A 16,813-nucleotide genomic window follows, 5' to 3' on the forward strand; every position below is an offset into this window, starting at 1 on the left:
TGAAGAAATGAAAATATAGTTCCAAATCAGGATGATGTGTGACTCGGAAGGGAACTAGCAGGTAATAGTATTTCCATGTATCTGCTGCCCTTACCTTCCAGGTGGTAGAGGTCACAAACTTAGAAGGTTCTGTCTAAGGAGTCTTGGCAAGTTGCTGCGATGTCTCTTGCACATCCTATTATACGTCAGTGTGGAATTTATTGCCACAGAAGGCTGTGGAGACAAAGTCTTTGGGTGTATTTAAAACAGAGATAGGTAAGGTCTCGCTTAGTAATGATGTCAACGGTTACAGGGAGGAAACAGGAGAATGGGGTTGAGAAACATAAGCCATGAGTGAATGGTGGAGCAGAGGCAAATGGGCTGAAAGGCCTAATTCTGCTCCTATATCTTCTGGTCTTATGAAGGGAATGAACGCTTAAGGTGGTCAATGGAATACCGATCAAGGGAGTTACATTGCCCTGGACCTTTCAAGATTTGTGAGTCCTTTTGGAATTGCACATCTAGGCAAGCGGATAGAGTTCCATCACACCCCTGACTTGCACCTTGTAGCTCGTGGACAGACATTCCTTTGAGCATATGTGCTGTTTCCTTTGACTCCACCTGGAAGAAGAATTTAATCTGGTAGAAATCACATGGAAATTCCAGACCATTCAGACAATTTCAGGAACTATTCCTTCAAACAACATACAGTGTAAATTGGGAACCCTCTCCTGCTGAAAGCTTTTAAGGCTCGGTCAATGTAAAAAAACAGTCAAAATCTTTTGTTCATCTAAGGTTTGCAGAGTTTGTTCTCCCATGTATGGCTAAATTTATGTCATAAATCTGTCACAACAAAAAAGCTTCAATTTCCATGACTGACGATTGCTGCAACACTCCAGGTATCTTTCTTGTTCTTTTGTTCATTAGTTTAAATATTTAGTGCTAAAATCTTCTACATTTTTAAGACTTCCAAACACTTTTAAATGAAATATAACCAAAACATTATTTAGCAGCTTGTACACAACAAGAAAACACGCTACGTTTTAGTTACAGCAGCTTTATATCATGGTTCGTATTAAAAGCACTCCTCTTGAGGTCTCAAGCTATGTGTTAGTCACTACATTGCTGACTGGTTCAATTCCTGGTCATTCTGAAAGCAACTTGCCTTAGTCACTGCAATTACAGAGCAGCAGCAGCAAACATCACAAAACTCAGGCCAAAATGTACTTTAAAAGTAACTTAGCAGCTGAACTTACTGCAGAAGGCCGAAGAGCTGTTGCTTTGCTAAAACGATCACCAAGTGATCAAATGACATAGATAATATCGCTACTGTAGGAAGTGGCTTTTTACAGGAAAATGCACTTCAAACTGAAAAATGCAGAGCTCTCATGCACAATATATAAACATGATTTGATGCAGGCAGATGCCTTCTTTCGATTCGAAGTCAACGAGTATTTTTCTTCCCATTCTTCTTAGGTTTTCCACTAGCTCCCTTTTGTTCCCAAACAGATTACTCACCACCACCCTACACTACATTACACTCCACAACGCCTGCTTCCACAGAAAGGCTAAATATGTTATTACTCTGATGGTTACAGAAACATGCTTTACAGAAAACATCCCCTTCCCCTCAACAAAGCTATTCTGCTTAGCCACACATTTCATCACGTGCGGTGTTCAAATTGTCCTCACAGCCAGCACAGTTCTCATTACATTCGACTCTTGCAAGTACGATCACATCTTTATTCTCTCAAATAGCTCACTTTTCCCAACCATCATATCTCAAACAGACATCTTAATTGTCTACAGGCCTTGTAATAGATAGCCTTGTCCAGCATTGAGCCCTGATCCCTCGCATCGAGCAACTTTTCAGCTTCATATTTGCCTGCCTTCTGATCCCAGCTTTAACTTCACTCCTTTTATAAACTGAACATTCATCTACTGAAATCTCCCATGGCTTTTCCATTTTTGAGGTCTAATGTTATTTTGTCTGGCAGTTTCCTTGCTTTTGTTTTTTGAAGTTTTACTCTTACCAAATCATCTATTGTGGCTAACTTTGGAAGTTAATTCTGATGGACACATTGTCAGCCTCTCTCAAAACTGTTCAATGCACTTGTCCACTTCCTACCTAAATATCATTCTTTGATAACACACTGCAGAGTCAATTTCTATACATGATAATCTTATTTCAGCCGTTTACTCGACCTAATGAACATTCATTAGGATCCCATGTCAGCCGTTAACTAGTGTTGAGTCAGAATTTTAACCAACTGAACATCTGGGAATCTGTAAAAATGTTGTTCTCAGCCCCTGACACAAACTTCATTCCACTGTCATCAAACGCCAATCCTTCCTCTCAAAGTACTTATTCAAGCAACTAAACCTTGAATCCTGTGTGTTTATACAGCTAAGCTTCTAAGCTCTATACACTCACCACCAACACTACATCATATTCCCCCGACCCCTCCTATTATCGAAGGTAAATTCTCCAGTTCAGCAACATCTAAACATACAGCCACTAGATCTCTAACGGATGCAAAATTTCAATTCCCATAGCTTGGTCCACAGCAAGAGAAGCTCATCTATTATCCTCTCCCTCTGCCATTCACACTGGCATTCTCTTCCGACATGAAATGTATAATTACTGTCACCGTTTAAAGCCTCGCCCAACCTAATAACAACCATCTCCCCATTCTCATGGCTTTGACCGCTCAAATATGGACCAATTGTTTTTCCATACTGCACCCCTCTGCATCCTTCTGCCAGTATTATCATTGGTAATACTGACACTCCTTTTACAAACTCCATGTCTCTGAAGCTCCATGTCTCTGTTTCTTTGTTCACTTTAAGCATTTTGCTCAAACTTCTTTTCATCAGAACCTTTGGAGGCAGTAGTATAGCAGTATTATCACTAGATTAGCAATCTAGAGACCCAGGCAAATGTTCGAGGGATAGAAGTACAAAGCCCATCATGGCAGATGGTGAAATTTAAATCAAAGAAAATCTTGAATAAAAAGCTAGTTAATAGTAATCATGAAACCATTGCCAATAGTTGCGAAAAACCCATCTGGCTCACTAAAGTCCTTCAGGGAAGGAAATTTGTCACCCTGACATTGTCTGGCTGATATAAAACACCTGGCAAATGGCAATGTGGCTGATTCTCAACTGTCCTTTGAAATAATCTTGGTAGGCCAGTCAGTTCAAGTGGAAATTAAGGCACAGCCAGTAACATCCACATCCTGTGAATAAAAGGAAACTTTTCGATAACCCTTCCAAACTTGCCCAGGGCAGCTCAGACTTCAAGAAGTCTTACATCAGTAAAAGCGGTCATAAGAAACCACATTTGTATACAGTAACAATAACCAAATGATCTACAATAATTAAAACTAAACAGCAAGAATATATACTTCCTTTAACAACGTTCATAAAGACAATTCTGAATCAATCATACAGACAGCCCTGTGTCACTGTCAGTCAAAGCAAGTTAAGTAGATGAAAAGCTTATATTATAATAATACATTACAACATTCAAATGATAGAACTTTGCGTCAATCGTTAAGAATATTTTAAACATTTATTTTCAAGGACTAAATTAACGTCACAAATGGAGTTTTAGATAAGGTGGTTGCTGATAAAACTACAGAAGACATCAGGGTTGGAACTGAAAGAACAAAAGTAACATTCCAATTCTGTGGCTACCTAAATGTGCAATTTTGATTGAACCGAGTGCTGACATGAAGATTTTCAGAAGGTGTAAGTTTGTTCGAGGAATCTTTAACAAGCAAAAAAACACTCTCATCAATTTAAAAATTATATTACAAGTTTTGGGTGAGCCATAGGTAACCTCAAAAATAATTTGCTGGATCGCGCCCAAAAGCGATCCTGCCTTACATTCTACAAAGTTCTTACAATTTGCTCTTGAAATGTGGAAGACCCTGGTAAAACAACTGCAAGAAGCATAGAAATGAAACTAGACAGACCTTCTGGCATCAACCTTGGTTGTGAGTCTGATGGTAGGTCAAGCAGAATCTGCACGGCACTCTTCACTAACGACCGGGAAATTGTGCCAAAACTGCTTCACAGCCTCACAGAGGTAGATGTCTGAAAGCATGACAATCAGTCAAAGGGTGGACGCTAGGAAGTTGTTTTCATTAGGCGAGGAGACTAGGACCCATGGGCACAGCCTTAAAATTAGAGGGGGTCAATTTAAAACTGAAATGAGATGACATTTCTTCAGCCAGAGAGTGGTGGGCTTATGGAATTCATTGCCACGGAGTGCAGTGGAGGCCGGGAAGTTGGATGCCTTCAAGGCAGAGATCGACAAATTCTTGAACTTAGAAGGAATCAAGGGCTACGGGGAGAGTGCAGGGAAATGGAGTTGAAATACCCATCAGCCATGATTTAAATGGCGGAGTGGACTTGATGGGCCAAATGGCCTTACTTCCACTCCTGTGTCTTATGGTCTCATGGTCTCAGACTCCTCCATCACTGTCTCTGTGTATTCCCAGTCCCATTGGCATGAATGACACACCAAGTTGGTAGTACAATGATATAGAAAGGGAATGGTCCTGGGAGTCCTCAACATCAACTCTGAATTGCACAGCAGCATATCAAAAAAGTATCTGCATATTTACACCAGCTTCCTTACCCTCAGTCAATGAATCAGTGGTCATCCGTGTTGAACTTGGAAGAAGCATTAAGCGTACAGAATGTCATCTCCAGGCTGGAGGTTTTAAGCATCATGCACCAGATGTTTTGGTAGAACTGCCAATGACTGGACCCCAAAAGGACACAGTTATCAAAATTGTTCTGAGATAGGCAAGCAGCAGGCTAGTACAAGGGGGAAAAAAGAACTGTACTTGACTTTGGCTTAACCCACCTTCCTCTACTTGGATGAGTGAAATGAATGTACAATCACCAAGTTTGCAGACAATGCAAAAATAGATGGAAGATCAGTGGGGAGAAGACACAGTATATGTAAACAGGTTAAGTGAACAGGTAAACAACTTGCCAGGTGGAATATAAAGTTGTACACTTTGGCAGGAAGAATAGAAGAGCTGATGTTGTTTAATTGGAGAAAGCTGCAGCACGGAGGGATTTGGAGATAATTGTGCACAAATCACAAAAATTATCATATAAAGGTCAGGAGGTAACAGAGAATGCTGGCCTGCTTTTCAAAGGGAATAGAGTAGAAAAATAGTGGTCTAGTCAGACAGCATCTAGAATACAGTGAACAGTTTTGGTCTCCTCATCAAAACAAAAGGTATGCTGGCATTGGAAGTAGTCACTGAAAATGCATTGGGTTGATCCTGGTTGTGAAGGGCCTGTCTTATAGGGAGATACTGAACAGGTTGGACCTATACCCATTGGAATTTAGAAGGCTGAGAGACACCTTATTGACATACATAAAATTCTTAGGGGACTTGACAGGGTAGATGCGGAGACATTGTTTCCACTCATGGGATAGCCTAGGATCGGGGGCATAATCTTAGTGTAATTGGTTGCCCATTTAAGACAGAGAAGAGGAGGAATTTCTTCTGAGGGGAATGTATCTGTGGATTTCTTTACTACATAGGCTATTGAGGCTGGATAATTGAGTACACTCTGTACCTAGGTCCGGCTGTACTCAAGATGACACCGTAAGTAGCAACTTGTGAACTTTTCACTATACTCACTTGAGTATGCGACATAAAGCTAATTCAATTCAAAGGCTGGAAGAAACAGATTTTTAAATCAGTATGAGACTCAGGGTTATTCAGGAAAAGGCAAATAAAGGAATGTTGAGGATTATCAGATCAGCCATGATCTCATTAAATGGCGAAACAGATTTGAAGGGCCAAATGACCTACTTCTACGCCTTACTGTGTTACAGATGCACCTGGAGACACTGAAGACACCCTACATTATACAAAACAAAATAGCAACAGTTCAGACCTAGCAGCTCAAAAGTAGTTATTTATAATGCGATGTGACCCATCAGCAGCAGAATTGTATTCTGCTGCAATCTTCAGGGCCTGACCTGGCATATTACCCCAATTGATCAAGTAGTCAGGTAACCAATCTCTACTTAATAAGGAGTGTGGAAGAGGATGCTGGGGGCTGCACGAGGCATTGTTAAAAATCAGGTGCCAAACTGATGAAGTTACAAGACAGACATGGGTTACATCAATGTTAAATGGAAGGAGACTGCAATAGACAGAGGAAAAAAAAAGTGCAATCTGCCATACCAAGATGTGACTAATGATGCGCAATTAAAATAACGATATGAGGTGGGTGCATGCACATTCCCACTCACAATTAGGATAGAGATTGGCACTTGAGTGCAATAGACAAAGTTGAAACTTCCACAACCATATTCAGCAAAAAGTAGCAAGTTGATGATCCATTTCAGTCCCCTCATTAGGTCCTTACCATCACAAATGCCAGTCTTCACCAATTTGCACAATTTCAAAAAAATGACATCGTACTGGATACAACAAATGCTACTAGACCCGACAACATCTCTCCTGTAGTCCTGATAACCTGTGTCTCAGACCTAATCATGTCTTTAGCCAAGCTGGTCCATTGCAGTCACAACACTGGAATCTACTTGACAAAGTTGCAAATTGCCTAGACTGTCCTGTCCACAGAAGTTTGATAAATCCAACACATCCAAAATCCACCCCTCACAGAAAGTGAGGCAGGCCCAAGTGAATTTTTCATATCCAAGAAGTTTTAGCGCATGGAACACTTTGCTGCGAGAATAATTGAAGGGAAGGCCACTGCACTTTTTAAAGGATAAGTAAGCAACAGACAATAACAGAGGTCATGAAGAAGATGATCACTGAATCAGTTTTTTAATTGTAAAATGCAGTCACAGACACAATGGGACAAATATCTAAGCTAAAGAACTTCGGTCAGTTTAAAGAAAATATTATGGATTGGAACCAAATATGTCACTTCAGATCAGATACAATTTTTAAATATATTTCGGAAACAAATTGATTTTAAAAATTCCTCATTTAAATGTAAACAGAAACTAGCCATGCTGAAGCTGATTTGATTATGAGCATTTTCCAAATCATACACAAAAATTAGGAGCAGAAATAGGCTATTTAGCCCTTTGATAGGCTGTGTGCACTGCTGGAGACTAAGCTGTGCTTAATTGCAAACTATTCTTCTTTCGTTTTCATGAACCATCGTTTCTATTATCTGTAGTCAATTCTCTATTTAAACCTGGTGATTTCCAATCAGAAACTCTCCTTCCCTTCCAATCCTCACTTCCAGGCTAGTGGCTGGAAAGTACTGGCAGAAAAATACTGCACTGATATACCTGGACGTCAATAAGCTTCCTTTAGGAAAAAAAGATGAATGATCCATTTTTATGCTCAGCACAGAACCATCCATATTAACACCAGCTAACCAACAGAATAGTCTGCAATGGTGTTGATGCTCCTTTTGTATTTGGCTCATAGAAATAAAATAAACAAGAAGAAAATGGAGCCAAAATTATTTTGCTTCTTTCTACATATCTTTTCAAACAAGAAATCAAATCCAATATCTGATCAATTTCTATAATCAAAAAAAGTGAAACAATTAAAATATATATATTTAAATTATCCCATTTCCTGATTAGTGTGTCCTCAATATGTGGAACTTCATGTTGAAATTGAGATGAATGAGTCATGGTGAATTAACGTTTCTTTTCCAGTCAATGCACTTCTAAATGTGCAATGTTTGTTTTGTCATGAAAATAATGTCAGCAATCTTCTGAAGAATACAATCCAATTTGTTGATTCCAAACTGACAAAAAGTATTGTACACATGGTGACCATCCCATATTTAGTCAGTGGTTAATTCAAGCTTTTAAACAAAGAATTGTACACTACATTTCAGTTTTAGGTCATCCTTGGAGGAGGATTGGGGAGAGGTAAATGTGAGTCAAACATTTAAAATTACTGTGAGGGAAGATAGGGTTACCTTAGAAACTGTCCAAAATGATCAACATTTCCCAGAGAGAACTAACTGTACTCTGAACAGGGAGGCAAAGATCTGAAAGATCAGAAGGGTTGATTCCTTTTGTGTTGAGAAATAAATCAGCAAAAAAAGTCAAGTTTCAGTTCTGAGCCTTTTACAAAATGGCAGACAACATTTATACAACATTAGTTTTAATCTTAAGTTATAAAGTTGTTTCACACTTCAAGATGTAAATACCATTCTGTATGTGAGAATCTCTGCAACTGGTGCTTAGTTTCTGTGCTCACTTTGCCCATCGTTAACACACAGTAAGAATTTTTTCTTGTTCAAAGGTAACATAATATGAAATGCATCACCAATTGAACTGAAGTCAAATTAACCACATCACATAAGAAACAAAAGAGAAGTTACACAGAGCAGAGAAATTAGATCAGAGTGTCAGTAGTAAAACAGACACAATGGTCAAGAGTCTCATTCTGTATTGTGATTTCTGTGACTGTATGAACTGAAGGTCAAATTTGGTTTTAAAGCAATGGGAGTCCTATAACTCCTTGCCTTCTTACACCTGACAGCATTTTAGAGATTCATTTTTAAATTGCACCGTCCCACAGTCTCTCACGTTCAATTATTAGCAAATCCAAGAAAGATCCTGGAAAACAGCAACGACAGAAAGTCAAATGCATTCTTTTGTTTATATACTCTTATCCATTCTTAACTACTATTCTGATTTATGTGAATTCTCTTACATTTCAGCAGAAAGCGGGGTTTATGATTATTTACTTTCTCATGGGGGTCAATGATTCAGGCCCAAAAGTGACGTCAAAACTTCTGCTACTCATCCATTTACCAGTGGAATAAACTGCATAATACCAATCTCACGCATCTAAAGTACAAACAGGGAACGAAAGTCAATAAATATTTAAGAGCAGACACTTTTATTGGGTGGTTCTACACTTTAAAAACAGCTTGCAGAGAAACCGCAACAGTAATCCCCTTATAACGCACCAGCCCCAAAACACAATTGGATGCCATCGTAAACACACTGTTAACACGCATTCGTTCAACTTTTAACTGCACTATACATTGCTTGCGCCAGTTAAACTATGCAATCTTTGACACTGCTGTGCTCTTTATTCATTCACGAGCAGCCAGAATTAGAATATCAGTGAGAAATGTTCTGAGTGGTCTTGGTGTAAGGTAGATGGAAAAGGCATGGGTCATCAGCACATGTGGAAATGACTGTCGCACAGTAGCTTTAGTTGATGTGTCATGTATGTAAAAGGTAAAGTTGTCATTACCCTACTCGATCATAAGGTGCTCTCCTATTAGAGAGGAAGATGGCTGGTGGTGGCATGGTAGAGTGCCACCATACACAGGTGAGGCGAAAGGGCAAGAAGAAACAAAAACATAAATTGCTGGGAAAACTCAGCAAGTCTGATAGTATCTGTGAAGCGAAAGCAGAGTTAAAACTTCTGGTCCAGTAACACTCCTTGCAAAGCAGTTGCCCGTTCTGTTTCTTGTCTTCCCAATGTAGAGAAAATGCTTTGCAGAATACTTATGCAAAATTGACCCCGAGCTTCCTGTCACCTGCCACTTCAACACCCCACTGTGCTCCCTGACCAACATCTTGGTCTTGGTCTTGGTCTTGGGCTTGGGCTTGCTGCAGTCCCTCAGTGAAGCTCAGTGCACGCTGAATGGATAGCATCTCATTTTTCACTTGGAAACCCAGCAACCTTCAAGATTCAACATGGAGATCAATCATTTTATAGCCTGAGCACCTTCTCTCTTGTCCTTCTCCCAAACCCCACACACTGGCCCTGGTCATCACTGGGGCTGCTACCACAACCATCAGTGGTGCCCATTAGCAGCTATTGATTCTCCCAGGCTGACCATTACCCATTCCTTGGTCTGCCCAACTGTTGTTCTCTCTCTGTGTTGGCTTCATCTCCACTGTTCAGTACTCCTCCTCCTCCTCCTCACCCCAACACCACTCCCAGGCCCACCAAACCCCGATCCCATCTCAAGAATACATTTCCACCAATCTTTTCCTATCTACAATCAATTCCAAAGAAGGGTCGCTTTCTCTCCACAGATGCTGCCAGGCCTGCTGAATTTTTCTAACAATTTCTGTTTTTTTGTTTCGGATTTCCATCTTCCCCACTCTTAGCTTTTTTTTGGTTTAGTAGTTGGGAAGGAGATGGTAACTTTAGTTGGTTCATGAATCAAAAACCATTCTGCATCACAAAGCGCAGTCATCCAGTCACCTGAACAGGTAAGCCAAGCTATCTTTACAGAATGCCTCATCACTGCCTAGTTGCCAGGTTGTTTCTAACTTCTTGTTCCTGGTCAGGGTCATTCTTTCTTCCTGGTTATTGCTATTTGTCTTCTAGGCCCCTTTGGAAGTCAAGATTATTTAAAACATTAGAGATTACAATGATTTTTGCATATTCATCCTGATATCTGAACTTTCATTCAAAGAACATAAAACTATATTCAAACAAAGATCTTGTATCAATGTACATTTCATTTTGTCTGCATTTCAACTCTTATGATAGTCCTAGTTTCTTCAGATAGGCGAACAGCCAATTGCAGCTTTGGATCCCTGGAATCTATTCATCAATCTTTGAGGCCCTCCAAATACTGATAACAGCTATTAAAATAAATGAATCTTGGAAACTTCCAGAGTATGAGAGATTGTTTGATTTCTGACAACAGACTAACTGGAACCTCTCTCTTCTTGTGAAATGGGTGGCATGTGGGGTAGGAATCTTGAATCGCACTCCTTTCATTAATGCCCACAGCAGTCAGCAACCCAACCAAACCACAAAGTAAATGACTCTGTCTTGATGGTATCTGGACAAACAAAGGTAACTGTTGCTAATACATATGCACCAATGCACTGTGAAGTTATGAGAACTGACAAATGTCTGTTATTGCTCAATCAATCCACATGCTAATAACCTGTCATAAGTGTACTCCTACACTTTCTTGGTGTAGGAGTATACCAAGTAAATGATATCCTCCTTTTCTTTTCTCTTTATTCTTCACAGGAAGTGAATATCATCCACAAGGCCAACACTAATTACTCAACAGCTTGCAGAATCATTTCAGAGGGCAGTTAAAAGTCAACTACTTTGCTGTGGATAATGTAACATGGCCAAACCAGGTAAAAATGGCAGATTCCCTTCCCAAAAGGGTTTTTTTTTGCTTTAATGTACTCATGGGACATGGGCATTGTTGGTTGGACAGTATTGAGAAGGTGGTGGTGAGCTGCCTCCTTGAACCACTGCAATTCACCTGCTGTAGGTTGGCCTACAATACCAGTAAGGAAGGGAATTCCAGGAACAGCAATATTTTTCTAGAACATAGAACATAGAACATTACAGCACAGTACAGCCCTTCGGCCCTCGATGTTGTGCCGACCTGTCATACCGATCTGAAGCCCATCTAACCTACACTATTCCATGTACGTCCATATGCTTATCCAATGACGACTTACATGTACCTAAAGTTGGCAAATCTACTACCGTTGCAGGGAATTGAGTGATTTGGAGGTGAACTCACAGGTAGCGGTGTTCCCATGCATCCGCTGCCCTTGTCCTGCGATATGGTAGTGGTCATGTGTTTAGAATGTGCTGTTTCAAGATCTATGATGAATTTCTGCAGTGTGAACCAGATGGGTTTTTACATCAATGATGTTTATCATGATTACCATTACTGAGACTACTTGTATATTCCAAATTTATTAAATGAATTTGTATTCCACCAGCTACCATACTGGGATTTGAACCTGTCCCTGAGAAGCTACAGAGTCAGAGCCTCCAAACTACTCATGCAGTAACATTACTGCAACATCACCATTTCCTATTGTCTGCACTAAACGATGGACCATGCATATGGGTTTTAATCAACATGCCCTGACCACAGTCGGCCGTGTAAGGGGGTGTCCATGTTGATGTCTCGAGATGCAAATTCAGCTGTCTGGCATGCCTCCTCCTATCTTCCACATCATTTAGAAACTTCAGTGGAATACCCAACATTCTCTCAAAGCAGCACATATAGACCAATCCTTGAGGAAACACAATAACAGGTGAGCTGCAGCTTTATAATATTCTCAATGAGATTCCAATGTGTTTCACCAATTCCCATTTCTAAATAATAGAAACATATTGCAAAAGCAGTCAGAGTCAGAACCAGAACAATAAAATTGTTGCACAAAAATCAACTCTGACTATAGAACTTTAATAGCAAAGACCCAAGTTCGTTTTTTTCCTTTACTCGTTAACGGGAGGAGAACATCACTGACCAGGCAGCATTCATTGCCCATCCCTAATTGCCCAGAGGGCAGTTCAGAGTCAACCACAATGCTGTGGGTCTGGAGTCACATGTAGGCTGGACCAGGTAAGATGGCAGTTTCCATCCCTAAAGGACATTAGTAAACCAGATGGGCTTTTCCTGACAATTGGCAACAGATTCATGGTCATCATTAGATTTTAAATTCCTGATTTTTTTTATTATTGAATTCAGATTCCACCACCTGCCGTGGCATGATTTGAACCCAGGTCCCCAGAATGTTATCCAGGTCACAGGATTAACAATTCTGCGATAATGCCACAAGGCCATTGCCTCCTCGATAGAACTTGTGGAACTGTATCTCTCATGTTGCATCCATTTATATGAATATTGAGGTGCAGGCCAACTATTCACGTACAAGAGAAATTGCAGAGGAATGACTGGAAAAATTGACCAGAGGATGATTGTGAACAAAAGAAAGATATCAATGGTATAGTTGAATGGACAGAAAAGTGGCCAATAAAATTCAGAGAAGTGAGAGGTTATATATTTGGTGAGGGAAAACAAAGCAAAGGAATACACAATAAATGTATGGGTATTGACAGGTGTGAAGGAAGTAAAGCACATTGGAATGCATGTCCACAGGTCCATGAAGGATGCAGCACATTGTGGTAAAAACAGCAATAGAATGCTTTCCTTCATCGCATAAGGTATCGAATACAAAAGCAGGGATCTAATGCTGCACGTTTAGTAGACACTGGTTAGGCCACAGTTGGATTTTTCTGTACAGTTCTGGTCACATTACAAGAAGGATACATTTGCTGCAGACAGAATACGAACAAGATTGAAAAGAATGTCACCAGGGCTTGAAAATTACAGGTTTGGGGAAAGATTGGACAAGCTAGGGTTTCCTTCCTTAGGTTAGAACAGCCAGAAGTGGTAACTTAACTAAGGTGGATAGAGTGGATATGAGAAATCTGCTTTTCACTCAGCAGTGGGTCTCTGGAATTGGATGCCTAGTTTGGCAGTTGAGTTGGAAAGGCTCAACTCATGTAAAAGGATACTGGATCTGCACCTGAAAGACTGGCTTGCAGAGCTATGAACCAGGATCAGAACAGACAACTGGTTTATTCAGTCAACACAGACACAGTGGGCTGAATGGCCTATTTCCATGCTGTAACTTTTCTATGGTTCTATCCTTCATTTTCTGTGGGCCTAGATAAAACAAGCAAACAACGGCTGTACAGATTCCCTAACCATTTGACATATGTTTATCGTGCATTATGTGTAAGCAGTGACTCATAACCTGAGGAGGAAATGTCTGATGCACAGTGATGTGATCTCACAATCCAAAGGATTAACTGAATGAATACAAATCCACTTTGTGTGTAGCTAGGAGAAGTTGAGCGAAACAGTTGTCTCCCCTAACATCTTTGAACAGTGCCACAAAAACTTTAACAGCCATCTGAAATGAAAACAAAGGCCCATAGATTGCCTTTTGGCTGAAGTTTCCAGCAAAACAGCAACATAGTGCTGGCAAATGTCACAGATTATATCATCTGTCATTTTGATTGTAGTGCATCATTAACCTTTCTACAGGTTTAATCAGGTATTTCAAAGGCTTTCTTGTTCAACACTTCCCCTCCGTGAGATTGCCCTTGGTCAGCGAGCCATCAGGATCCAAGTATATCCAGCAATGTTTATCTTCCTATCCCAGGACTTTGCGGGGTCAGCCAAAATAAAATCCTGATCCGATCTTCATCTCAATATCCCATCTTGGAAATGACACCTGAAGACATGGGATCAGACAAGTCTCAGCAGGATCTCTCCAACCATCTCATCCCCTGGTCTAGGCCCGAAACGTCAGCTTTTGTGCTCCTGAGATGCTGCTTGGCCTGCTGTGTTCGTCCAGCCTCACATTTTATTATCATCCCCTTGCCTACCTGGTTTGCAGATGGCTACTCTTGACAACCAGCCTTTGATGAACCACGTTTCTTCAGTTGAGAGGATAAAACCTGTTGTCTTTTGCTAGGACCATTCATCAGTTCAAACCACACGGCAGCCACAACTCAGGCTGTTTAAAATCGTTCTGATTAGAAAAACAGCCTACTTCCACTCCCATAACATCCACGCACATCTCAGCACATTTGCCGCTGAAGTCATTTTTAATGTCCCTGTTACTCCCACAGTTGTCTACTCCTCCAGTGGTGTCTTGACCAAAATCCTGTCCCTTTGTAAACTCCAACTCATCCAAAACCTTCCTGCCAATAACCAATCCTGAACCAAGTTCCAAGTTCTATCACATATCATCCTTCTCTTCACTGGTCTATGTTAACTCTTATCTCCTCAATGTGTCCAAATCCAGCCTGCATATTCTACCTTTCATTGATACCTTAGGCCATCTAGGACTCAAACTCTGAACTTACTCCTTAATCCAAACCACTTCTTCACCTTCTTGTTTAAAACACAGCAGTGCAGAGAAGGTTCATCACTTGATTCCAGGGATCTGATAGAATTACAAAATTATGCCATTTGGTTTATCAAGTCTGCTTCACCACTCAAATCATAGCTGATATGCTTCTCAACCTTATTTTCCTGCCTTCTCCCAGTAACCCCGATCCACTTTCTCATTGAGAATCAATCTTGGTCTTAACTATACTCAATGACTTGGCCTTCATCACCCTCTACAACAATGAGTTCCACAGATTCACCACCCTCTAGTTGCAGAAATTTATCCTCAATTCAGTTCTATCACTTTGAGACTCTTGGATCCTTACCTGGTCTGGCCTACATATGACTCCAGACCCACAGCAATGTGGTTGACTCTTAACTCTGACTCTTAATTACCCTCTGGGCAATTAGGGATGAGCAATAAATGTTGCCTAGCCAGTAACACCTCATCCCACAAATGATTGAAGAAAATAAACGTCCATCAGGTCCAAGTGATTTATCCATCTCAAACTTTCAGCTTCCCTAGCACCTTCTCCCAAGTGATAGCCACTACACTCACCTCTGCCCCCGACCCTCTTTAAGTTCTGAGATGCTGCTGTGTCTTGCCCCAAAAAAAACTGATATAAAGTACATACTCAGTTCCTCTGTCACTTCTTTGCTCCCCATTACTACTTCTCCAGTCTCATTTTCCAGTGGTCCAATGTCCACACTTGCCTCTCTCTTAGCTTTTCACTGATCTAAACAACTCTTGAAATCTTTTCCATCATTAGCTGTTTTACTCTCACATTTCATCTTCTACCCACTTTTTTTTTTAAAAGTTATCCTCTGCTAGTTTTTAAATGTTTCCCAATCCTCTGGCTTCCTCCTAATCTTCAATATTACATGCTTTCTCTTTTGCTTTTATGTTGTCCCTTACATCCCTTGTCAGCCATGGTTGCCTTGGCCTCCCCTTAGTATTTATTTTCTTCCTTGCAAAGAATTTCTGCTGTGATTCCCACATTTATTCCCAGAAACTCTTGTCATTGCTGCTCCACCATCTTCCCTGCCAAGTCCCCCTTTCAATTAACTCTGGCCAGCTCCTTTCTCATGTTTTTGCAGTTACTTTTACTCAATTGTAATAAGGTTGCATTGGAGTCCAGCTTCTCCCTCCCAAACTGCAGAGTGAATTCTGTCATATTGTGGTCACTGCCCCTTTAGGGGTTCCTTCACCTCAAGTTCCCTAAGCAAGTCTGCCTCATTACACATCAAATCCAGAATTATCTGTTGTCTATTAGGCTCTACCAGAAGCTGCTCCAAAAACCATCTCATAGACATTATATGAATTATTTTCCTTGAGATCCACCACTAATCTGATTTACCCAGTCGACTTGCAAATTGAAGTCCCCCATGATTATTATAATAGCCCCTTTCTTACATGCCTTTTCCATCTCTACATTTGTTTTCTTCTCCACACTGTAACCACTGCTAGGAGACCTGTACACAACACCCTTCTGGGTCTGTTTTCCTTTGTAGTTCCTTAACTCTACACACAGATTCTGCACCTTAGACTCTAAATTGAAAGCAAAAAGTGTTACAGTTTCATTTCTTACTAACAAGGCACTCCCACTCCTTCTGCCCATCTTCCTGTCCTTTCGATAGGGCTGGTATCCTGGGATATTTAGTTCCCAGCTCTAATCCCCTTGGAGCAATATCTCTGTGATACCCACAACATTGTACCTGCCAATTTCAGTCTGCTTATTTGCCTTGTTTCGCATACTGTGTGCATTTAAGTACAACACCTCAGGCTTGTATTGACTGCCCCTCCTTATCACAGTAGTCCCCTTATCTGCTGTGGCTAAAGTTAGATTCCTAACCCTTTCCATACTGTCATAATACTTGTTCTGAAAACTTTAATAACCTTTGCTGAGGTCTGTCTGCCTTTATCCTTTTTTTCATAATTTTCCATTCAACTGAACACATGCTATGCTGCTCCTCCCCAAATTGCTTAGTTTAAAGCCCTAGCCACAGCCCTTGTATGTGATTCACAAGGACTCTGGTCCCTGGATAATTCAGGAGGAGCCCATCCCATCGGAACATTCCCCCTTCCCCAGTACTGGTGCCAATGTCCCATGAATTTGTACCAGCTTCTCCCACA

General features: G+C 40.6%; 1 protein-coding gene across 4 annotated transcripts in view; it reads right to left on the minus strand.

Moving 5' to 3' along the window:
* adcy7 (adenylate cyclase 7) overlaps nt 1–16,813 on the minus strand; it is a 169,122-nt gene that overhangs the window by 111,236 nt on the left and 41,073 nt on the right. For 2 of the 4 annotated variants that reach the window (XM_048546406.2, XM_048546407.2), the window contains one exon: nt 8,682–8,818. The exons of the other annotated variants lie outside the window; for them this stretch is intronic. The gene's annotated coding sequence lies outside the window, so the exon portion shown is untranslated. The remainder of the gene's footprint in view (nt 1–8,681; nt 8,819–16,813) is intronic. 4 annotated transcript variants of the gene reach the window in all.

Source organism: Stegostoma tigrinum, chromosome 16, assembly GCF_030684315.1.
Source record: "Stegostoma tigrinum isolate sSteTig4 chromosome 16, sSteTig4.hap1, whole genome shotgun sequence".
Classification (NCBI taxonomy): domain Eukaryota; kingdom Metazoa; phylum Chordata; class Chondrichthyes; order Orectolobiformes; family Stegostomatidae; genus Stegostoma; species Stegostoma tigrinum.